The sequence below is a fragment of the Equus przewalskii genome, chromosome X (genome assembly GCF_037783145.1).
Source record: "Equus przewalskii isolate Varuska chromosome X, EquPr2, whole genome shotgun sequence".
Taxonomy (NCBI): Eukaryota; Metazoa; Chordata; class Mammalia; order Perissodactyla; family Equidae; genus Equus; species Equus przewalskii.
In genome coordinates, this window is record NC_091863.1 from 24,889,789 (window position 1) to 24,915,057 (window position 25,269).

Sequence of the window (25,269 nt, forward strand, 5' to 3'; positions counted from 1 at the left end):
AAGCCCCCCGGTACATAGTTGTGTATTTTTTTTAGTTGTGGGTCCTTCCAGCGTGGCATGTGGGATCCCGCCCCAGCATGGCCTGATTAGCAGTGCCATGTCCGCGACCAGGATCCGAACCAGTGAAACCCTGGGCAGCTGAAGTGGAGCGTGCGAACCCAACCACTCGGCCATGGTGCCGGCCCCTATAAATGTCTTATATATCAAACTATTGCTGATTTATAATGATAGATTCTTCTCAGCAATTTATTGCCCATCATTATTATTTACTACAGTTAATTGACCAACTTGTTATTCTACCCTTCCATAAAGAAGGATTAAGTACATGTGGGTTCTACGTCCTGATCCAAGCATATATGGTTTCTTCCTATACACACTAATCACAGGGTTTGAGTAATGCTATTGCTGTCAGAATTGGCAAACAAATTATGTGATTATTTGTATTATTTTCTGCCAAAACACTAAGAATTTATATTATTTCCATCAGGTAAGACTCAGATTGACATCTAAATCATCCTTGCCAGTTTTTGCTATCCGTTATTTACTTAGGTCTGTTTTAGTTTTTCCAGCCATTCTACAAAGTCTTACTTTATTTTGATTTACTTCAGCTTGATGCCGATCTTTTCTCCACTTGGAGAGCATTCTTGGCACACAGCGCTTGGCACACTGAGAGGCTGCAGTCACGGGCAGCCTCTGTGCCACTCCAAGAGCATCTTTGTGTGACTGGGAGGGACAGGAGTGGCTGTCTCTGAGGAGGAAAGGATGGAGTTCCCCTCCAGTGTGTGGCACGGGGTTGACCATGGGCTTGCGCTGTGACGTGTCTCTGGTCTCTTCTGCTGTTTACCTCTGCTCATGAATTTGCAGGCCATAAAGCAGGTCATGGAGTCATGTGAGGCAGAATTGCAGGCCTGCAAGGGCTTTAAAGTTCATTTTCTCACCTCCTCAAAGTCCACTTAGATCCCTTCTACAGTATCTTCGTATCACGTGGCCGTTCTAATACATCTTTCCCCTTAAAAGCGCTATCATTCCATCTCTTTAAGCAGAACTTTGTGAGGAATTTTAGACACTGCCTTAATTAAATGGGATCATCATGTTCTTAAAAGACCTTTGTAAAATGTGAAGTAGAATTCCAATTTAGGGCAAGATTCTCCTGGTCTGTCATGAAAGTGAAGATGAGACTGTATCTTCTAGAGAAGAATAATAAAACAATAAAGGAATCATAATAGCTAAATTTATTCAATCTTTAATAAATGTCAGTCCTGCACAGTACAAGGTAAGGTAAGCACCTCACCTATTGACTCGTGATTTCGGCAATCTGTGCGGGATGTACTGTTATTCCCAGGTAAGCAAACCAAAGCCTGGAGAAGGTGCAAATGTCGTCCAGGAAACTATTGTGGAGGCCACATGATCGTTGATTTTTTTCCAAAAATATTGTGTATGTATGTCCTTTAGAATTCACAAACTTCTTTGGCTTATGTTATTTCCATTTGATTTTCCTCCTCCCAGGCTCGTGAAATTCTGCTCTAAACACACCTGCCATCTATTTTTGTATCTTTTATCAGAGAAACTGGAAAGCATTATCTTTAGAACATCATCCACATCTTAGAAGCAAGGGGCTTGAGTTTGGGCCTAAACGCTGCCTCCATAATTTGTTCTGGGTTAAAGAAAGTTTCTTATCCAGGTAAATGGTGATTTTGGTAAAGAAGCAGAGAGTCTATCCAATATTCCCATGAAGCCCTTCGTGTGGTTAGTAACTAAGACATTTAGTGTAAACCGCTGTCCCCAGCGCCCCCTTCTCCTCACTGAAGTCACAGTGAAGCCAGGCAGAGCCAGGAGCCGGGAGGTTCCTTCCTGGCCACTAGAGGCCAGCAAGCTGCAGTCAGGAACCTCGGAAGAAATGGAGCCTGCTGCTTCTGACGTCATAAATCCAGTACATTCAAAATGAGGAAAATGATGTTGGAATGTTTTTAGGGCAAAAGACGTATCTTTTCAACGTGTATCACTGAGATGTCACTGGTTTTTAAGGCTTCCCAAGACTTCCTTGAATGTCACTCATAAGCAAATTAACAGAGTAGAGAATGTTTGTCTTTGGAGTGTCCGTCCACGTCTTTTAAAAGCCCCTTGCATTCCTTTTCATCATCATGCTTTCCTTCTTCCCCATCCCTGTTGGAAATAAAAGACATCTTTAAGTGTTCTCTCCCTCCACCCCTGCCCTGATTGTTTCATTTCCCAGAAGCAAGCGTGAACGTCTGGCTCCTTCCTCACTTCTCTTGAGGTTAAATGCCCTGTCTCTTTCTAGTGCTTGCTCCTCTCTTCCTGCTGTGTTGCTCTTCTAGAAGGGAATAGAGGGAGGCTATTGTGGCTTCAGAGAAGAAGGGAGAGCATATGGGAGCAGGCTTTTCCAAGCTGGGCACTGTGGTGCCCTGCTCTGGGGTCCTACGGCTGGAAGGGCCTCTTCAGTGTTTGTTGTCTGAATTTATAGGAGATTCTCCTTGAGAATATATACTTAGAAAATATATACTGTATTTAGGCTACAGAGCCACAATATATGTATGCAATTTACTCTAAAATGATTCCATGTATGTATGTATGTCTGTATATATATAATACTGAATCATTTGAGAGTAATGGAGAGAGTGTGTGTGTATATATATATATACAGAGAGACACAGAGAGAGAGAATGAGACTATGAATGATAAAGCAAATGAGGCAAGATGTTAACTCTAAGTGACTCTGGATAAAGGGTCAGCTGTTCTATGTATTATTCATATTCTTGCAATTCGTCTTATGCTTGACACTACCTCCAAACAAAATTTAAGTGTAAATGTTAAAACTAGTCTTTCTGAATGCAGTTTTTGTGTGCAATCGTCTGCTTTCTAAACCATACTGCCCACTTGTCCAGGAAGTGTGGCTTCCTAGTCACCCTGACACCCCTGAGCTGATGGATGGAGGGAGGAAGGAGCGGAGGCCCCGGAAGAACCCCTCCTAGGCCTGCTCCCTGCGGCCTGGACCTTCCACGTCTCCTTTCTCACCCACTCAGCAGTCCGGTCCTCAGGAAAGGGGCCATCCGCCCTCCCCCGCTCTATCTCCAGACAAGTAGACTGGGATGGGGTGTTTGCGCTCCCAGCATGTTCTTTATCTCTTCTGTCCAGGCGTTTGCTTTGACTGCCTTCCAAGGTGGTGTGCAATGAAGCCGACAGGAGGCCAATGCGGAGGGGCTCCATGAGAGGCAGTTGGTACCGCCTTCTTTCTTCAGTCGCTTGTTTTTCTGCTGTGACCTTCTGGGAGAGGGACGAAGGAGAGAGAATTAGGCAGGAAAAGGCGGTGAGGCTGGGGCCTGTGGTGTATTGCAAAACCAGCCTCAGATCCTTTCCATCCCTGTGTGCGTGCGCCTGCTCAGTGCGGCCTCGCAGATCCTCCCGTGCAGAGGTGGCTTTTACTTTTCCACCTTCTGCATCTGGGCTGCTCTTGTGACCCAGCCACCTGACCCAAGCAGAGGCTTAAAAGCCCCTGCCCTGGGACTCGCCTTCTCCCTGCACTTGGAACCCTGAGGGCACCACGTGAAGGAGCCTGAGCTAGCCTGCTGGATGATGAGAGACACATGCGTGGCAAAGCCATCCTCATTGCCTGGGCTGACACAGAACCAATTGTGAGACTTGTGAGCCCATCCTAGCCCATCCGTGCCCTACTGAGCCACCAGCTGGCCCCAGGCAGAGCATGAGCTCCACAGAGGTCAGGGAAGTGGCCCAGGCAAAAACTGCCCCGTCAGCCCAGAGAAGAATGAGGAGGAATACCCATTGGTTGTTTTGAGCCACTCGATTCTAGGAAGGCTTGGTCTGAGCAAAAGCGAACTGTGACAGGCCCGTCCCCAGCCATGCTGTATTTGGACTCTGACGTCCTGACCCAGCATCACTCCACATGGAGAGCTACCTCACTTACTCAAATGTACAGCTTCTCCTGGCTTCCCTCTTGGTCAGCCGGGCCCCAGCCACTTATCACTTGCTGAAATAAAGAACAAGAGAGTATTGTGGCATGGAACATTATGACTAATTTATTTCGGAAATTTCTATTTGGTCTGACCTCGTGTGCTTTCTCTCCAACGCTGGGAAATCATTGCTCTGAAAGAGCAGTCAATTTTTCACTAGAAGGGGCTGTTCTCTTTAAGAATGCAAACAGTTAAATGTGTATGTGACCTGTTTGTCTTGATGACAGGTTCTATCTAGACGGTGATATCTTTATCAAGAAGTGGTCAACATGTAGATGAGTACCAGAGAGATTACTGGAAAAACACCCCTTTGCTGGATATTTCGTAATAGCAATGGCTCCATCTATCTCCAGAGAGGGAAGGAGGTGGCAGTTGGAGAGGGTTTTGTAGTTCTCTGAATAAAGGTTTATTACTTTCCGCTGCCTCCCATCAATCAGCTCAATGTTAGGAGAACTAAAGAGGAGAAAGCAAACCTAATCTTTGTGTCTGCTCATAAAATAAAACAGGCAGAATATTCCCTTATTCCTAACCTTGAAAGTGACTTTTCAAAGTTGGGTAAAGCCAGGGAACGTTATTTGATTAGAACTGGAAGCCAGAAGAGAGGATCTGTAGCTTTTAACCTCAGGTTTGACATTGATCCAGCTGTCACAGGTCGAGTCGGAACCTACTCTGTGCAGGGAGCAAGGTCAAAGATGCAGAGAACACAGGGGGGGACAAGACATGGCCCAACTCCTGATGGAGCCTCTCCAGACTCACAAAATAGCAGGGAGTCAGCAACACACAGCTTTAACACTCAACAGAAGGTGTTAGAATCAAAGGACAAATGAATGAATGGAAGGGACAGATGAATTCTGACTTTGGGGCCAGGACAACTCAATGGAGCAGGCGAGCTTTGCGAAGGAACTTGGCTTTCACAGGCAGAAATGGTGGAGAAGATGCTGCCTGAGAGGTGGGAGAGCTGGAGGGTCTGCCTCGGATGCGGAGATGGAAGCTGTATCTTCAGGAAGCCCCTGGGCTATTGGATGAGAGAAAAATAAATTGACATCTTGTCTAAGCCACTGTTTAAAAAAAGTGGTGGGTAAAGGTGGTCAAAAAGGTACGAACTTCCGGTTATAAAATCAATAAGTCCTTTATGGGGAGGTAATGTACAGCATGGTGACTATAGTTAATAATACTATATTGCACACTTGAAAGTTGCTAAGAGGGTAGATCTGAAAAGTTCTCATCACGGGGCTGGCCCCGTGGCCGAGAGGTTAAGTTTGCGTGCTCTGCTGCAGCAGCTCAGGGTTTCGCTGGTTCGGATCCTGGGCGCGGACATGGCACTGCTTGTCAGGCTATGTTGAGGTGGCATCCCACATGCCACAACTAGAAGGACCTGCAACTAAGATATGCAACCATGTACGGGTGGGGTTTGTGGAGATAAAGCAGGAAAAAAAAAAAAGAAGATTGGAAACAGTTGTTAGCTCAGGTGCCAATCTTTAAAAAAAAAGTTCTCATCACAAGAAAACAAATTCTGTAACTATATATAGTGACAGATGTTAACTAGACTGTGGTGATCATTTTGGAATATATACAAATATTGAATCATTATGTTGTACACCTGAAACTAATATAATGTTATATTCAATTCTGTCTCAATTAAAAAAAGTGGTGGGAAGGGAATTCTAGACAAAGAAGAAGACAAAAGCAAAGGCAGAAAACTAGGGAACGTGTCAAGCAGAACAGAACCCGCAACAGTCCATGAAGATGGAATGGGCAGTGGGGATGGGGTGTGGAAAGGGGAAGATGGAGAAGAGATTGTTGGAAAGGAAGGTGGAGGTAAGGTAATGGAGGGCCTGCCTGCGTGCTTCAGACTGTATTTGCAAACATAATTTCCCCCACAGAGAATTTTCTTTGCTACTGCCGGGAGCATGGGGCCGTTAGCAATTCAGGGTCGCTCAATCCCGTTTGAGGGCAGGAAGTTTTCTGATTCTCTTGGATCACTTAAATCTGGGCTGCAAGTTCACGGGCAGGTTTGCTTCTGCCTTTTTCTGACTCCTAGAGTGCTTTGCCGGGGTTCCCACCCCTGACAGGCCCTTGGCTCTGCCTTTTATCTTCCTGGCCCTGAGAATTTGTCAAAGCGTTAAATTCCTCTCTCAGCTACTCAGTTGGGACTAACAAGGGCCCCCTGGAGCAAAAGCAGCCTAGTTACTTCTGTCACCTTTCCGAATTTCCTCTCAGGTTAGTCTCCTGTCACTATTTTGTTACCTACTTGATGCTTTTAAGAACATTTAAAAAATGTTTTGGCCATCTTTTTGGCTGGGACGTTGTTCTGAGTTACCCAGTTCTCCTTACTGAATGTGGAAGTTCTACTGAGTTGCTACTTTAAATTTATGCTAAAAACAATCTGAAGTGGACTCTCAGTAATGCTGAGCAATCTTTTTTTTTTTTTTAAAGATTTTATTTTCCTTTTTCTCCCCAAAGCCCCCCGGTACATAGTTGGTATTTTCAGTTGTGGGTTCATTCTAGTTGTGGCATGTGGGATGCTGCCTCAGCATGGCTTGATGAGCGGTGCCATGTCTGTGCTCAGGATCTGAACAGGTGAAACCCTGGGCCGCTGCATCGGAGCGCACGAACTTAACCACTCAGCCATGGGGCCGGCCCCCTGCTGAGCAATCTTAATACATTCCATAGTGGATTCATTCCATCTTTCTCTGAGGCAACTAATACATACCTTCTTCTTTCTCCTCAAATATTCAGCACCCCTTCCTGCCTCCTCACTCAGCTGGTGCTCTCAATATTTATTACATTGAAGTATTAGAAACAAAATGAAGAGAATGGCTTCATCTTTCCACCACTTGTCACCATAACTACAGCTCTACCCAGGTATTCTTCCTAGACCGTGGATGAAATATCTGAACTCCTACTAGGGCCAAGTGGCCTACTTATCACTGGATCCCATCCCCTTGTGCCTACTCAGTGATTTTCTCCTGTCAACTGTCCCTTTCTTGTGTATCATTTCCCTTTCTTTTCCTACTGCATCATCATAAAAACGTACCCATTGTCGATTTAAGATGCCTCATATTAAAAACAAACAACAACCCTCTCTTAACCACGTATTCCCCTTCAGCTGAGCAAAACTCCCTGAAGGAGTCATCTCTTACTTGATTCTGCTTTCTTAGTCTCCCATTCTCTCATCAACAGACCCAGGTATGTTTTCTTCCCCAGCACCCTGCTGGAGCCTCTCCTGTCGTGGTTGCTCATGACCTCCATCTTGTTAAGTCCAAAGGTCAATTCCCAAGCAGCTTTTAACATAGTCGGTCTCTCTTTCTTGTCTTTTACCTTTTCATTTTAAAATAATATTAAACTTACAGAAAAGGTGAAAGAGTAGAACAAAAAACTCCCAAATAGCCTTCATTCAGTTTACCAGTTGCTAACAGTTTGCCACATTGGCTTTATCGTTCTCGTTCTCTCTCTCCTCTCCCCTCCCCCCCCCCTCCTGTCCTCTCTCCTCCTCTCTCTCTTTCTCCTTCTCTCACACTATATATCTTGGGTGAATAGCAAGTGAGTTGCAGACATCATGCCCTTATACCCCTAAATACTTCAGCAGTGTGTATTTCCTAAGGACAAGGACATTAACTCGCACAGCCATGTTATAATTGTCAAAAATCATTAATATGATTCTATCTAATCAACATACTTTATTCAAATATTGCCAATTGCCCCAATATTGACTTTTATAGCATTTTTTTCTGCTTCAAGATTCAATCCAGGATTCTGCCTGGCATCTCATTTTTATGTCTCTTTAGTCTCCTTTTTTCTGGAATGTTCCTTAGCCTTTCTTTGACCATCATCACCTTGACATTTTTAAAAAAAGTTGAGGCCAGATATTTTGTATAACATCCCTCAATTTGGGTTTATCCGATGCTTACTTATGATTAGATTCAGTTTATGCATTTTTGACAGGAATACTTCATACGTGATCTTGTGTCCCTCTTGGTGTATCATACCAAGAGGCACATGATGTTAGTTTGTTCCATTCTTGGTGCAAAACAATGGCTTTCAAAGTCATCATTCCATCTAGATTTATTAGTTAGCATGTAAGAGGTTTTTTGTTTTTTAAAGATTTTATTTTTTTCCTTTTTCTCTCCAAAGCCCCCCAGTACATAGTTGTATATTCTTCGTTGTGGGTCCTTCTAGTTGTGGCATGTGGGACGCTGCCTCAGTGTGGTCTGATGAGCAGTGCCATGTCCGCGCCCAGGATTTGAACCAACGAAACACTGGGCCGCCTGCAGTGGAGAGCGTGAATTTAACCACTTGGCCACAGGGCCAGCCCCATGTGAGAGTTTTTTAATCTATCTGTCTGTCTGTCCATTTATCTATCTATCTATCAATATGGATTCATAGAGTTTTGTTTTATTCAGTGGGTTTTAATTCAATGCTATCATGATATATTTTGACATTGAATTGTCCCAAATTTGGCCAGTGGAACCCTATTCAGGCTGATTCCTGTGTACTTTTGACATGCACCACAATTTCCTGAATACTTTCTTACTTTCTGGCACACAAAATAATGTTTCAGGCTCATCTTATACTTTCTGTATCCTAGCTCTGGGATCAGCCATTTGTTCAAAGATCCTTGATTCATTTTAGCGGGAAATGTTATTTAGAAACAAAGATTTGGGCTAGGTGCTTTCATTGCTATTGTGGTGTTTTGCTTCCCTTACAGTGGGCAGAGCTATAAAAGACTTGGAGTTCATTCCAGTTTGCTCTCCCACCAGCAGTGTATCAGGGTTCCCTTTTCTCCACATCCTCTCCTACACTTGTTATTTCTTGTTTTGTTGATCACAGCCGTTCTGGTGGGTGTGAGGCAATATCTCATTGTAGTTTTGATTTGCATTTCCCTAATAAGTAGTGATGTTGAACATCTTCTCACATGTCTGTTGGCCATCTGTATATCTTCTTTGGAAAAATGTTCATATCCTCTGTCCATCTTTTGAGTGGGTTGTTCATGTTTTTGTTGTTGAGTTGAATGAATTCTTCGCATATTTTGGAAATTAACCCCTTCTCAGATATATGATTTACAAATACTTTCTCCCAGTTGATGGGCTGTCTTTTAGTTTTGTTCATGGTTTCCTTTGCTATGCAGAAGTTTTTAGTCTGATGTAGTCCCATTTGTTTATTTTTTCTTTTGTTTTCCTTGGCTGAGTAGACATGGTATTTGAAGAGATACTGCTAAGACCAGTGTCAAAGAGTGTACTGCCTAAATTTTCTTCTAGGAATCTTATGGTTTCAGGTCTTACATTCAAGTCTTTAATCCATTTTGAGTTGATTTTTGTGCATGGTGTAAGATAATGGTCTACTTTCATTCTTTTGCACATGGCTGTCCAGTTTTCCCGACACCATTTATTGAAGAGACTTTCCATTCTCCATTGTATGTTCTTGACTCCTTTGTCAAAGATTAGCTGTCTATAAATGTGTGGTTTTGTTTCTGGGCTCTCAATTCTGTTCCATTGATCTGTGTGTCTGTTTTTGTGCCAGAACCAGTCTGTTTTGATTACTATAGCTTTGTGGTATATTTTGAATTCAGGGAGTGTGATACTTCCAAATTTGTTCTTTTTTTCTTGGTATTGCTTTGGCTATTCAGGGTCCTTTGTTGTTCCATATAAATTTTAGGATTCTTTGTTCTATTTCTGTGAAGAATGTCACTGGGATTCTGACTGGGATTGCATTGAATCTGTAGATTGCATTAGGTAATATGGATATTTTAACTATGTTTATTCTTCCAATCCGTGAGCATGGAATATCTTTCCATTTCTTTATGTCATCTCGATTTCTTTCAATAATGTCTTATAGTTTTTAGTATATAGGTCTTTCACCTCCTTGGTTAAATTTGTTTCTGGAGATTTTATTATTTTTGTTGCAATTGTAAATTGGAGTGTGTTCTTGATTTCTCTTTCTACTAGTTCAATTTTAGTGAACTTGGGAAATATGAGAAATAAATGCCTGCTGTTTAAGCCACTCAGTGTCTGGTATTTGTTATAGCAGCCTGAGCTAACACAACTTCTTACAGCTCAGATCCTCTTCTAGCTGCTGCATCTCTCAACTACACCACTATAGTGCCTTTAGTGCCTTCTAATCTAGTCTCTCTGCTTCCACTACTACCTACCTATAGTTTATGTTGCATCTACGCATGAACATGACTAAATCATGTCACTCTTGTGCTCAAAATTCCCCAACAGATTTCCTCCCACTTGAAATGTAATCTCCTTACCATGGCCTAAGAGACCCTACACTATCTAGGCCCACCCACCTCCTGATCTCATCTCCTAACATTTCCCTCCCCAAGCCAACTGCTACAGCCACATTAGCCACTTTGGTGTTACTCAAACAATTCAAGCTCACTTCTCCCTCTGGAACTTTGCACTTGCTGCTACCTATGCCTGAAGCACCTTTTTGGGAAAACTTTATACAACTTTGTCCCTCACTACGTTCAGAGTTCTGTTCAAATATCACTTCTTTTGAGAGGCATTCCTTGAAAATCCTATCCAAATCTGCATTATTTATTTCCATCACTCTCAATCCCCTTAGCCTGCTACATGCTTTTCAAAACATTTATCATCTTACACTTTCTCCACAATGCCTATATTAATTATTCTCATGTTCACCATCATATTCCTAGTAGCTAGAACAGTACCTGGCACGTGACATTTAATAAATTTTGGTTGAATAATTAAGTAAGTGAACAAACGAATTATAAATTTTTGAGCTCCAATCTTATTTGAATCCTCACATTGCTGAGAAATCATTTTACTTAATTCTTACTTATCTTCCCAATGGTTACTTCCGACATTCACTGTTCTCTTCAAATCTTCTTCCCTTTTAGCTCAATAGATGGTCACAGAGAACATTTATTTTGGTTTCTTAGCTTCCCAGAATCTTTAGAACACCCTTTCTATGCTCCGATCTCCCTAAAGTATAGCCCAAAAAGATGCTTTCCAACTTTTTTTGAAGTTAGAGTGATGGCGGCGCCAGTGCTGGCCTGTATAGCATCTTTGTGCAAATTAGAAAAAAGTACCTTCTCCGGGTGGATGCAGTCCCACAGGCTCAGTGAAGTGTGAACACGATGCTTTTATGCAGATTAGAAAAAAAGCCTTGAGAGATAATGATATGGTTTCCTAGTTTACTAAGAAGACAATTCCCGTTAAGTAATTCCCATACATTGTCAACCGTCTTCTTCCCTCTTTCCTTCTTGCCTGGGAGAAAGCACTGTTTCTAATGGCTTCTATCAAGACTGAGTTGTCTACATGGGCGCCTCCTCCTATTGTGGGTCATGGCACCCCCCATATCCATTATCCTCATTCTCCCTGGAATCCTGATCTCCAATTTACTTCCTCCTGTCTGAATATAAATAGGTTTAAATTACTGTCATCCTAAGGAAATCTTCTCTGGACATTGTCACCATCCCTTTCAACCCTGAAAAACAGACTCCTTATCTATTCCTTGACTTCTGACCAAGCTTTTGAGAGCAGATTCTACCTCAAAGCCATTTCCACCAACTGTAGCCCTTCTAATTCTAAAAGTCAGGAGCCCTTTATTCTCTTCTTCTCCTTCTCTTTGGTTTTTGTGCAGGACTGGGACGCCCAGTGGATACCCCACTCTTTTTCTCAAACACTTCGTCCTGTGGCTTCCAGAGCATCCCTTGTATCTGACTTCCTCCTTATCCCTTTGAGTGTTACTTTCATTTTCCTGATTCTTTTTTTTCTTCTAGATCCTTGAATATTGGAATTTTCCATCATTCTGTCTTCAGATATTCTCTCTTTTTACTTGAAATAGTCTCTACTGAAATGCCTCTATTCCTGTATCATTAACTCCTGCTTCTTAGCCAATACTATCAAATCTACACTTCTGCTCACTTTTCTAAGTATGGACCATTGTTCTTATTTCTACATAGATTTACCATAGGCATTTCAGACTCACCCTGCCTGTATCAGTCAGGGTTTTAGCAAAGATGTAGAACCACTAGGAAAGCACATATATATGACTTCTTTCACAGACTTGACCTTTTGCATTTGTAGAAATTGGTAAACAGTTTCTGTAAGGCTGTGGTCTCTACACTGGATTCTGGAGCTTGAAGTCAGCAGGGCAGGCTGTTGGGAAGGAAAGATGGCTGTAAAATGGGGTGGAACAAGGAACCCATGAGAAACGATTAGAGCCTGTGTCTGTCTTTCATGGCCTATGCCTACAATTTTGGTGAGTGTCCTATGGGAGAAGCTGGCATCCTTTGCTATGGGGCTAATCACGCGCCTGCTCCAGGGGTCAGAGAAGCAGAAGACAGATAAGGTGGAAGGTGGAGCAGCTACAGGCCCACTGCCGCCCCACACCAACCAGGTGAGCCAACACGTCAGTGACAATGTGCATGAACTGCAAAACTGCCTGGTGCCCCTGCACTGACCTTCTGAGAATGAAAAGCAATATCACCTTCTGAATCTCACACAGAATGTTTCCTGTGACCAACCCTAATGAGAAATATTTAGAGAAAGGGATTCTGGGAAATAGAGATTAGCCTAGGCGAGTTGATGCATTGCAAAGTCACCACGCTGTTCAAAATTAGATTTACTGTCTTCCTATGTCTTCTTCTTCAGAAACGTGCTCTTCCTACAACCCTCCCTATTTCAAGACCATTACCATCCTCCTACTTGTCTAACCTAGGAACTTCTGAGTCAGCTCTACCTTTCTTCTCTCACCAACTCTGCCTCCTCCCCTTGATGCTGCATCCAGTTAGTCACCACGTTTTGGTAATTCTAACTCATCAATTTTTTTCACATTTATCCTCTTCATGGAATCCAATATCCTAACCACCTCTTGTCCAGTCCGTGGACTAGCAGCACTGATCCAAATGCCCCCAGTCCCTCCCTACCCCATTCACCTCCTACGTGATCACCAGGATGAACTTTCCAAATTTTAGATCTAATCATCTCATTTCCTTAATATAATGTCTTTCACGGATCTCTTAATCTATGGAATGAATTAAAACTCCCAGATATGTAGATGGGATTTGTTCCTAATTCTTCACTCTCCCTATAATAGAATTATACCTTCACACCCTTTGCCATGTGACTGCAATTCTTGCTGGAATGTGAACACAGTATGCTTCCCCATCCCGTGTGACTTGCATTGGTCAATGGAATCTTGGCTGATGTGAAGAGAGAAGACTTTAAATGTGCTTATATGGTTTGGTTCCCCCTCTCTGGCTTCAGCTATTGTCATGAAAAGTGTGTGCTCTGAACAGATAGCTACAGGTCTCAGAATGAGCCATGTGGAGCAGAACCGGTCTGCAGCCTGGAGCCAAGCCCAGCTGAACTCAAGCAGGCCCAGCAAAAATCAACCAAAATAAGCCAAACTTCAGCTGACTCACCTATAGGTTAGAAAATAAAAGCTTATTGTAAGCTACTAAGACTTGGGGGTTGTTTGTTATACAGCATTATTGCAGCAATAGTCGAATAATACACGCAATATACAAGCCCTCCACAATGTAAACTCAGCTAGACTTTTAGTGCCAATCTCACCTATAGTAATACTTGTTCTCATGGATTTAGCACCTACTCTTTTCATGCCAGGTTGACTTGCTCAGGCACTCAGCTAGTGGGTGAGTATCAGAACCAAGACTCAAACACATCATAGTCCAGAGCAGTGTATGCTATTTTCACGTTTCCCTTCTGTTAATCTGTTCTCCAGCCACAGAGTTGCTTGGGATTCCCCAGACACGCCTATAACATGAAGCCTGCCCTTCTCCACCTACTTTGGTAGGTCAAGTCTCAGGCTCCCTTTTATGTATAATCTGATAATATTAATAATGACTAATATTTATTGGGTGCTATGTTCTAGACACTGTTTTAAATTACTCATTTACTCTTCACAACAACCCTGTGAGATAGATACCATCATTATCACTATCACAGAGAAGGAAACTGAGACACAGAGAGGCAAAGTATCTTGCACGGTCACGCAGTGAATCACAGATCTGGGATCCAAACCCAATTTGACACAGAGCCTCTGCTCTTAACCAGTCTACTGAATCCCCATCCACTGACGTGGGGCCTCTATGTCCCTGTGCTAGTCTGCACATACTTGTATTATAACTCAGCACATTTCATGTCGATTATTTATACTGCTATTTTCCCCACTTGACTGTGAAGTTTAGAAGTCAAGGACTCAATCTTAGGTGTCCTTGTATGTCTGGTATCTGGTAAGGCAGCTGGCCTGTAGCTACTTCTCCCTAAGTGTGTGTGAGTGCTATTTGATGTTGAACGGCTTTGTCATCGGTCAAATTTTCATCCCAAATTGCTGGAGAACTGGTCCAAATTGCCTTTCTCTGAAACATGAAAATGGCACAACGTATTTGGAGAGTGATTTATAGAAAATCATGTATTTCAGACAATTGGAGAGGAAACAATGACAGGAATTTTTCAAATTTCCCCTCAGGCACTTGCCTTTTAAACATCAGTCAATCAACAAATCATGACAGAGCTCTTCCTATGCATCAAAAAGAGGCCAGCCACCCGTACCAGAGGGGGCTAACTACAGATCTCCCTTGACTTACAATGAGATTATGTCTCAATAAACCCATTGTAAATTGAAAATATCTTAAGTCAAAAATGCATTTAATATACCTAACCTATCGAACATCGTAGCTTAGCGTAGCTTACCTTAGATGTTCTCGGAACACTTACATTAGCCTATACAGTTGGGCAAAATCATCTAAGAGCACAAAGCCTATTTTGTAATAGAGTGTTGAATATCTCATGTAATTGATTGAATTCTGAAAGTGACAAAAGGAATGGTTGTATGAGTACAGAATGGTTGTAAGGGTGTCGGTTCTTCACTCTTGTGATCGCAGGGCTGACTGGCAGCTGCGGCTGCTCCCGCTGCCCAGCATCACCAGAATGGAATGTGCACATATCGCTAGCCCAGGAAAAGATCAAAATTCAAAAATCAAAGTGTAGTTTCTACTGAAGGTGTATTGCTTTCACACCATCATAAAGTCGAAAAATCTTAAGTCCGAACCATCGTGAGTCAGGGATCATCTGTAATTACTTTGTGCTCTGGTGGCTGTGTTTCATTTTTTTCAGATTCAGTCTTGTTTTTGTGTCTTTGAGCCAGTGGGATCAATGAATATGGTACGAAGTTAAGATAAAATAAAAATTTTACCTGACAGGCTTTTCTGGAAGCTTCAATGGCTCTGGGAGAGTTTATTGATTCCTAGAGAAAAATTATCATTCTCTTTTAAGGAAGGGTGAAATGAAGGAGGATTTAGTGAATAAAAGGAATTAGAGCAATTAGCATAGCTTTTTAAAATCCAGGATTATCTCTATTGATTAGATTGCCTTAGAATTGTTGAAGGTAATGGAAATTACATATGTGAGCTAGACACGAGTTAGGTCTGTGAACCAAGACCCACCTTTTTGAAGAAAAAAGCCCAGGGTTGAGAGAATTCAGTCACAAAAGTTAAGTGAGAATTTCTGAAGGTTTCAAAGCATAGTGGGAAAATAGTATCTTTTCTTTAGAAAGGTTAGGTACTCATAGGCATATTTTGAGATTGAAGTACAAGGTATGTGGTTAAAAGACAATAATCAAAACAAAAATGGAAACTAAAGGCAATATTTATTCAACCAATTAGACCTATGAAAGTGAACAGAGAGGGTGGCAATGGTAAGTAAAGTTTCATTCTTCTCAAAGTTAGAAGTTTTCTTAGTGAGTTATTTTCGTTCAGTGAATGTATGAATGTTTTTCTTTGGTGGTAGGACATTTTAGACATATTCATTGTCCTAATCAAACTGAAAAAAATGCATACAATAGGACCCAAATATTTCCATCCAGTTTATGAAGAGAAAAAAATAAATGAACATTTTCTTCCTTACTGTTGACTTCTTACTAGTTCCATGTGAATATACTCAATGAAAAAAGTAGATTTTGAATGGCCTAGTGATGTGTTTGGTCAAATCTTGCCTGGTTTTTAGAGAATTAAAGCAGATGCACATTTCCCTTATCATATGCATTCGCTGTATCAGCAGAATGGTTTGTATCCCAGATGTGGGGAATGCAATTTAAGAAAAGTAAATCTCAAGGTTGAAGGAATATAATGATGAAAAACATAATTGAGGCAAGAAAGCACAGAGCTCAGTATTTTGTTAGTTTGGGTGATTTAAAAAAGCATTTATGTATAAAGAGGAAGACAGAAGATGGTGCTTTGGCGGTTCTTTGTGTGATGTGCTAGCATAGGATGTATGGTACACAATTAGGGCATATGGAAAATCATCTTTTAGTGAACAGGAGGGAGAGGTGACTTTGAAGGTAGGCCTGCATTCCCAATGCAAGTCAGATATCATTTCATCAAAACACCTGTTCTCATCTACTCCATTGTACAACTACTTGTTTGCTGTTTGTGTGTTCATTTGTTCATGAATATGTATTGAGTCTGTACAATATGCTTGGTTGAGGACACAATAACTCTTCTCTTGTCTCCAAACCTGTCATTCCCACCATCTTTCCCGTTGGAGTAGAAGTTATCATCTATTTTACCATTAGACCTGGGCACAAGGAACAAGGTTCCTGCCCTGGGACCTGCCCTATGGAGGGTCCCACTTGGGTCCTCTTTTGGTCACAGCCCTTACCAGGGAGTGAGGAGTCCATGGGGCCAAGGAGATATGCCCACTAAGAAGCTTAGTCTACTGACAACCTATTCCCCCACGCTTATAGACCAAACTCTGAGTCAAGACCAGTTTCATGGGCATGCCACCTGTGCAGTCATACAGGGCCCTGTGCTCAGAAAGGCCCAACCTTGATTTAATACTCTGCAGTTACTGTCTTGAAATGCTTAATAATTTTATCTTTGCACTTGTGTTTTGTAAATGAAGCCTGATGGGACAATGGATATGCACATGAGCAGAGGAGCTATACTGCATCTCCCATATGCCACATCTCTGCTGCTCATTCCCGCCCCTTTAGAATGCAGCGTTTGCAGTGCCCCATGGGCACAGCATCCTGGTGGACCCACAGGTGTGGGAGTTTAGTGAGACTCAAAACAAATATGAGGTAACTGGGTTGCACCTCTGACTAGGGAAGTGAGGGCAAACAGCCCGGAAAGGCCACTCTCCTCATTCGAACTGGAACTTGCTTTGAGAGCAGAAAGAAGGCACTTCTAAGAAAGCATGAATGAGCTAGGAACCCTACCATATCCTTCTTCCTCACTTACTTTCCTGTATTAGCTAACCACTTTGGCTGAAAGTGAAGACATAGGAGGAAAGGGAAAGCAGGCTAATACACGATTCCTGTTCCTTTCAGTTCTTCCTTATTCATAGGTACACTGAAGGTGGAGCGTGTTAGTAGACTGTGCACATATCAAGAAGCGAAATTAAAGCATTGGGTTGATTTTGTGCAGGCTTTCCAATGTTCTGATAAGAATGAAATACAAATGCGCGTACTGGTTATAAAATAGGAATTGTATAATTTCGATGAGTCTTCATATGAGTTAAAATCTCTTATATTTGCATTTAAAACTGACGTTGCACAATATAAAGATGAATGGTAAAATTTATGCTAATAATTTAAAATTTTACTTTTTCTTTACTTAGAATGGCATTAAGTAGCGAATAAACAGCACCATTTCAAGTTGAGAGAGACCATGGAAGAAAGGAACAAGCTTTATGCTTTAGTACCCTTAACCGCACCTTCGTTCCTGCTTTTTGCACAAGAGGTTTTACATTTTCATTTTGCACTGGCTCACGCAAATTTTATAGCCAATCCTGTTCAAGATATCTGGGACCCAAGAATTCCTTGCCCAAAGGGTAACCCTCTTCCAGACCTTCTCCCCAGATGCATCCTTCAGAGCGCAGACGGCGTCATCGCTCCGTGCATTCCTAGGCGAGGGGGTGCCCAAGAGGCAACTGTTGGCACAGCTGCAGAAAGAGCTTGAACCTGTAGGCTAGGACACACACGACACGCGGTTAAGTTTGGGGTTGTTTGTTATGTGGCAATAGAAAACAAGAACACATACGTTGTCCTTTTCATTTTCTGTTTCCTTCACCAAACTCTGAGTGCACATGGTACCTTGTTCACTGTTGTAATTCCCAACTTCAAGCACAGAGCCCGACTCACAGTAGGTACTTAATAAGTACCTGCTAAGTTAGTGAAGGAACGAATGAACAAACGTGAATAGGAAAGTTCCTGCCTTTGATGGTTTAAAATCTACAGGGGGCAACAGGCAATAACAACGCTGTGAAGTTAAATTTGATAACAGGTAATAAAAAATAAATACATAAATGGGTGACTAGATAAAAATAAGGTGTTATGGGCCACAGAAAAGGGGCACCTAGCTCAGCTCTAATAGTCTCTAGGTCAGGGGTCCTTAGCTTTGGGTGAATATTAGAATTATTCAGAATTTTCGAAAGCCAAATAATTACGATTTAATTGGTCACATCCCAGATCAATTAAAACCAGAATCCCTGGGAATGAGACCCAGATAGCAATGGTTTTTCAAAGCACCTCAGGTGACTCCAAGATGAACTCGAAGCTGAGGACCACAGGTCTAGGCTGGGTCATGAAAAAATAAGTAGAATCCAGGCAAATGGCGGTGGGGACGGCCAGGGCGGGACGATGAAGGAGTAAGAGAAAAGAAGGTGGACTGGAGGGTAAATAACCTTCTGGAATTCTAGGAGCCTCACTTCTCTCATCTGTAAAATATGGCTGAGAATATGTAGCTCATAGGCTCGTTGTAAGGATTGAAGAGATGATTCCCATAGAGTGCCTGGTCCATAAGAGGTGTCCAACGATAGAGGATTGACAGCTTTCATGTGTGCAGTTGTTGGTGATTGTGTGTGTGTGTGTGTGTGTGTGTGTGTGTGTGTGTGTGTGTTGTTTGGAGCGTACAGAATCTATGACCCAATTTCTCAGCATTTCTCCAGGGAGACAAGGGCACGCTGCAGGGCTCACTCAACGTGGTAGGTGGGAGCAGAAGCCAAACCCTTCTCCCAAGGCCCAACACGTCTCTGGGCTCTTCTTGATCTCTGGTGGCAAGCTTCCTTGTCATTAATTAGTAGGCTCTGCTCCAGTCTGAGAAGGACAAACACCAGATGACTTCACTCACGTGTGGAATATAAACAAACACACGGACAAAGACAACAGTTCAGTGGTTACCAGGGCGAGGGGGTGGGGGTGGGCACAGGGGTGAAGGGGAGCACTTATGTGGTGACAGTCAAGAAATAATGTACAACTGAAATCTCACATTGACATAAACTATTATGAACTCAATAAAAAACATTAATGTTTTCCAAAATTTAAATAAATAAATAAACAAGCTCTGCTCTATTCTCATCATTTTTCTCCTTGTCAACTAATTTGCAACCCACCTCCTCTGCCTTGGCCCAATGTATTCCATCCATGCTCTTTTTTTTTTTTTTAACTATTTTTGTTCAATTTATTTCTTTTACTTTTTTTTTTCTTTTTAGTGAGAAAGATTGGCCCAGAGCTAACATCTGGGCCAATCTTCCTCTATTTTGTATGTGGGATGGTGCCACAGCGTGGCTTGATGAGCAGTGTGTAGATCTGCACCTGGGATCTGAACCCACGAACCCCAGGCTGCCGAAGCAGAGCGAGTGAACTTAACCACTACACCACCAGGCCAGCCCCTCCAGCTATGTTCTTTTTGTTTTTTTAAAGATTTTATTTTTCCTTTTTCTCCCAAATCCCCCCGGTACATTGTTGTGTACTTTTAGTTGTGGGTACTTCTAGTTGTGGCATGTGGGATGCCGCCTTAGCATGGCTTGACGAGTGGTGCCATGTCCACACCCAGGATCCAAACCGGCAAAACCGCGGAAGTGGAGTGCGCAAACTTGACTACTCGGCCCGGCCCCTCCATCTGTGTTCTTTTATTTTTTTTTGAGCAAGATTAGCCCTGAGCTAACATCCATGCCCATCTCCCTCCATTTTATGTCTGGGACGCCTGCCACAGCATGGCTTGCCAAGTGGTGCCATGTCCGAGCCCTGGATCCAAACCGGCCCCGGGCCACCAAAGCGGAAGGTGTGCACTTAACCACTGCACCACTGGGCTGGCCCCTCCATCTATGTTCTTAAAGGAAAACAATGAAGGCTATTTCCATCAGCATTTCTCAATAGCCTGAAGGACTCTATTAGGCTTTCTTTTGGTCTGGAGTCCTACAATGGGATTTAGGGGTTTCAGAGGCTCAGCAAGCTGAATCTATGTGAATAGCACTGTGTCATTGGATGCCAGGGAACAATTTTCACTAAATCCTTTGATTAAAACCCTCTAGGATTCAGTGAGTGAGTTGGACCAGCCCAGATCTAGAGGATTGAGGTGGATGCAGATTCTCTGGTAGGCCGACTTGGCCCTAAGTGGAGGCAGTCGGGGTGGTGCTTCTCAAGCTATCTGTGACAAAGGATTAGCTATTTTAAAAATTTTCCAGCCATAGCAAACTGATACTTTTTTTGGAGGAAGATTAGCCCTGAGCTAACTGCTGCCAATCCTCCTCTTTTTGCTGAGGGAGCCTGGCCCTGAGCTAACATCACGCCCATCTTCCTCTACTTTATATGTGAGACGCCTACCACAGCATGGCTTGCCAAGCAGTTCTATGTCCACACCCGGAATCTGAACCGGGGAACCCTGGGCCGCCGAAGCAGAACGTGCGCACTTAAATGCTGCGCCACTGGGGGCTGGCCCCCATGATACTTTTGTAAAAATACAATAAAACCAAAATACTAGAAAATAAAATAAAACAGAAACAAAGACATAAGATTTGTCTGTTTTATTAGATTCAACAGGCATCAAATTACATTTCAATAAATATAGTCAAAGCAAATATAACATAAAAAAGAAAAGAATCACACAAACCATATATGTTGTTTATGAAAGTCTACATAAAGGCAATTAATGTAATCACTGTTACATATAACTTCTTGTTATTCCACAATCACAACCAAACAAAAGTTGACTGAAGTAGCAATTCTCCACATTAAATGTCTATGCACATTTTTGACCAAGCATTGTATCATTGTATGTATCAATATTTGAAGGGTTTTTTTCTGCTTTTTCTTCCCAAATCCCCCCAGTACATAGTTGTATATTTTAGTTGTGGGTCCCTAGTTGTGGCATGTGGGACGCCGCCTCAACATGGCCTGATGAGCGGTGCCATGTCCACACCCAGGATCCAAACTGGCGAAACCCTGGGCTGCCGAAGCTGGGCGCTCGAACTGAACCACTCGGCCACGGGGCCAGCCCCGATAGTTGAAGTTTTGATGTAACAGATGAGCTTGCTTCTTGCTTGTTAACTAATCTAGACACCACTACTCACAGGGCATAATGCATATCTAAAATATTTTGTCTTGCTTTAATACTGCTCATAGTAGAGAGATCAATCTTACATAAAAGTGTGTTTAGGGAAATGGAAGAAGATATTTTAAAGTAATTTCAGCAAGCTCGGGATATTTGTTTTTAACTTTTACCCAAAATGAACTAGGCAATGCTCTATTTTCAAAATTCATCTTCAACCTTTCATTAGCAGCCGGTTCCAACAATCTTGTGAAGTATAATTGAATTTAAGTTCTCTCTCTATGAACGAGACAGATTAAAGATCCATGAATTTCCTTGTGTGATGTTTTTTGAAAGAAAATAAAATTCAAAATGTTCTATCAGATTTGTAAGGTATTCAGAGAGAACTTTTTGCAGCTGTGTAATACTAAGATCATTATCGAAGTCAATGATAATTGTTAAATTATGGAATATGTCACAGCAATCTGTAAAAACTTCGTTCTTCCAAGGTTCCAACTTTTGTTTTCGTTTTTAGATCTTATCTGCCATTGAAAAACATGTCCTTGTATGGGATAAGTCCAGAGCTTAGAGCATAAATATACTGAAAATATAACAAAAATATCACACTGTCTAATTCATATCTTTAAAAAGTTGGGTTAAACTGGTTTCTTATCTTGCAGAAACACAGAGAGTTTATTCTGTAGTTCAAACATTCTTGACAGAACTTTCCTCTTGATTATCATCATACCCAGCATGCAATAATCATTGTTTATGTTCAACTTCTATGTTATCACAAAATATAGAGAATAATCTGAAATGTAATGCATTAGCTTTTGTGTAATGCTAAGATTTTACCACATCAGGAAGCACACTGTTCAGCTCAGCTGACATTATGTTCCTAGCGAGATTTTCTTGATGAAGGAAAGTACATTGATTTACATTCTGGGGACACCTTAATCTGAGTAACTACTCAGAATGTTTTCTTGTAATTGCAGCTGAGCCATCAGAATGTTACTTCTACACGAAAACTAAACTTGAAACCCACTTATTGACAATGTTTTATCATGTGAAGTATTTGTCTTCATAGTTTCATACAGTGCCATGCTAGTTGTTTTCAGCAATGACGTTGAAAAAGCAATTCTTCCTTAATATTTCGATCATATTGAAATTGTACATATGCTAAAAAAGTTGCTATATTAACTGTCTGTTAATGATAACAAGTTGCAATGCAAAATACTTTGCAAGCTTTATGTTTTTTATAAGTTGGTCTTCCATAAACTAGCCCATTCCTGTCTTTGGAAAGTGATACTTGAGCGACCTTCTTTGCCCCCAGTTCACCTGACATTTCCAAGCAAACATCTTTGTTGCATCTCTCTTTAAGGCTTTGGCAACTGTGTGCAAATTTTTAGTCTTAGCAAACCAAAGGCTGCTTTACAAGAAGGCTGCCTAGCATTGCTGTTTATATGTGAAAACAAATATCTGCTTCTGTCGACTTTGTATTTCAATACTCTTTCAAAGTTTTTTTTTTTTTGGTTTTGAACTTATTTCTCTATATTTGGTATATAAATGTTGCTTACTTTTTTTTTGATTTTTTTTTATTAAGATTATGATAGATTACAACCTTGTGAGATTTCAGTTGTACATTATTGTTAGTCATGTTGTGGGTGCACCACTTCCCCCTCTGTGCTCTCCCCCCACCCCCCCTTTTCCCTGGTAACCACCGATCACATCTCCTTGTCAATATGTTAACTTCCACCTATCAGTGGGGTCATATAGAGTTCGTCTTTCTCTGTCTGGCTTATTTCGCTTAACGTAATACCCTCCAGGTCCATCCATGTTGATGCGAATGGAACAATTTGGTCCTTTTTTATGGCTGAGTAGTATTCCATTGTGTATATATACCATAATGTTGCTTACATTTTGATATTTTCATTGCTGCTTTTAACTAGAAAATATCCACGAGTAATGTACTCTGTTTTAAGCACTTTACCATCAGTCATGGCTACAAAATTGAACTCACCATTTGAAGGAAAATACTTCTGAATGAAACTAGTACAGGGGCTGGCCCGGTGGCACAGTGGTTAAGTTCACACGTTCCACTTCGGCGGCCCGGGGTTCGCCGGTTTGGATCCCGGGTGAAGACATGGCACCACTTGGCACACCATGCTGTGGTAGGCGTCCCACATAGAAAGTAGAGGAAGATGGGCGTGGATGTTAGCTCAGGGCCAGCCTTCCTCAGCAAAAAGAGGAAGATTGGCGGCAGATGTTAGCTCAGGGCTAATCTTCCTCAAAAACAAACAAAACCAAAAAATTAGTACAAACTCTTTTGGTCTCCATTTTTCAGGATTTGCTTTGACCAGCCTCATTTAGTTTACTCCTTCTGCTGCTAAAATCAAAAATGGTGTATGTCTTCTTGACAAAAAAGTCCAGTGAAGCTTATTTTGCCAAATGTAATTCAGCATTAAAATTTACTAATTTAGTTGATAATGTTAATCTCTAAAAATGAAAATGGTCGTAAAAATAAAAAAAATTATTAAAAGAAACAAATGCCTACATTATCTCTGATTTTTCTACACTTTAGAGTTACAGTTGACAAAGTAATCCTAAATATGACATATTGTGATGTGGACTGACCATGCCGGACTTGCGCACAGCTTGCACCACCTGTACTCACCAGGTGAGTGTGACGACGTGCAAGCTGGTCCATGCCCTGTTCCATGAGACAAGTGTACTGATATACTCTTTCTTGGATGTTGCAGCAGTGTCAAATTGTTTCCCAAAGTTTCCCAACGCTTACTCTCAATTGCACTTATCTCAACCATGGCAAACAGCTCATAGAACAGCGCTGGTCTGGGGACCACTCTTGAAAGGACAAGATTTGGAGTCTAGAGAGATTTGGTTTCAAAACCAAATTTTATTACCTACTAGCTATGTGACCATGGGCAAATTTTGCAACCTCCTTTGCATGCATTCGCACATTCATTCATTAAACAAATATTATAAAGTATGTTCAAAGGTGATCAGTGTTATAATAAGGGGAATCAGTGTGCTGGGCAGGGGGTAGGTTGTAGTTTTAATAGTGTGACCAGGAAAAATTTTGATTCAATGATGCGAGCAGAATCCCTAGCGCAGAGCTCACTTAGTACTCAGTAAATGGTAGCTTTTATCATAATGAGTTCATGATTACTTAGAGTTGCCCTTCAGAAAGCTAGAATGCCTTTATTTTGGGGGGCTCATTCTAAATGAGTGTGTGCACACAGGTATGCATGCACACACACACATTCGCATCGACACACACACATACTCACAAGCCACAGAAATTTCATTTGGATTCAGCCAGCTCCTTCCAGAGCACATCTTCTATTTGCACTCATGACCATTTGGGGGCCCGGATAAGTGGGAGTTCGATTGGTTTTGGGGCAGACTAGGATACCATGAGAAGCTCACAACAATTTTTGCTGATTGACACAGAGGAACTGTCAAAAGGCTAAGACCAGCATTCCATTGCAGCCCGATTCCCTGTGTGTCTAACTCGACTGTTTTTTCTCTCACTTTGTTGAAGTGTTGCTGTCTCTTTTGATCCTGCAAGATGTATTACATTTGGCAGAAGCCATGGAAGAAAAAGTGTATCAGGGAAGTGAGAACTGTTGTCATCAACTAGCCTTCACAGTTGATGTTTCTTCAAGATTCAGCTGACCTTCGCTACCTTTTCAAGAGCAACTCACTTCTGTAAAATTGTACACACAGTGCGATGAAACTTTTGTTAAAAAAATACAGCATAGATAGCTACAGAAAAAAATGGTTGTTTTAGAGTGGTGGGATTATGGGTGATTTCCACTTTTCTACAGTCGGTACGTATTTTTTTTAATAAGATAGCCAACAAGTGTTATTTTTTTTAAAAAAAGAAAGAAAATAACCTACTCTTACGAATATGAGGAAGCTTGTTCTTTTGTGCTTTCGTTTTCATCGCGGGGGAGGTGG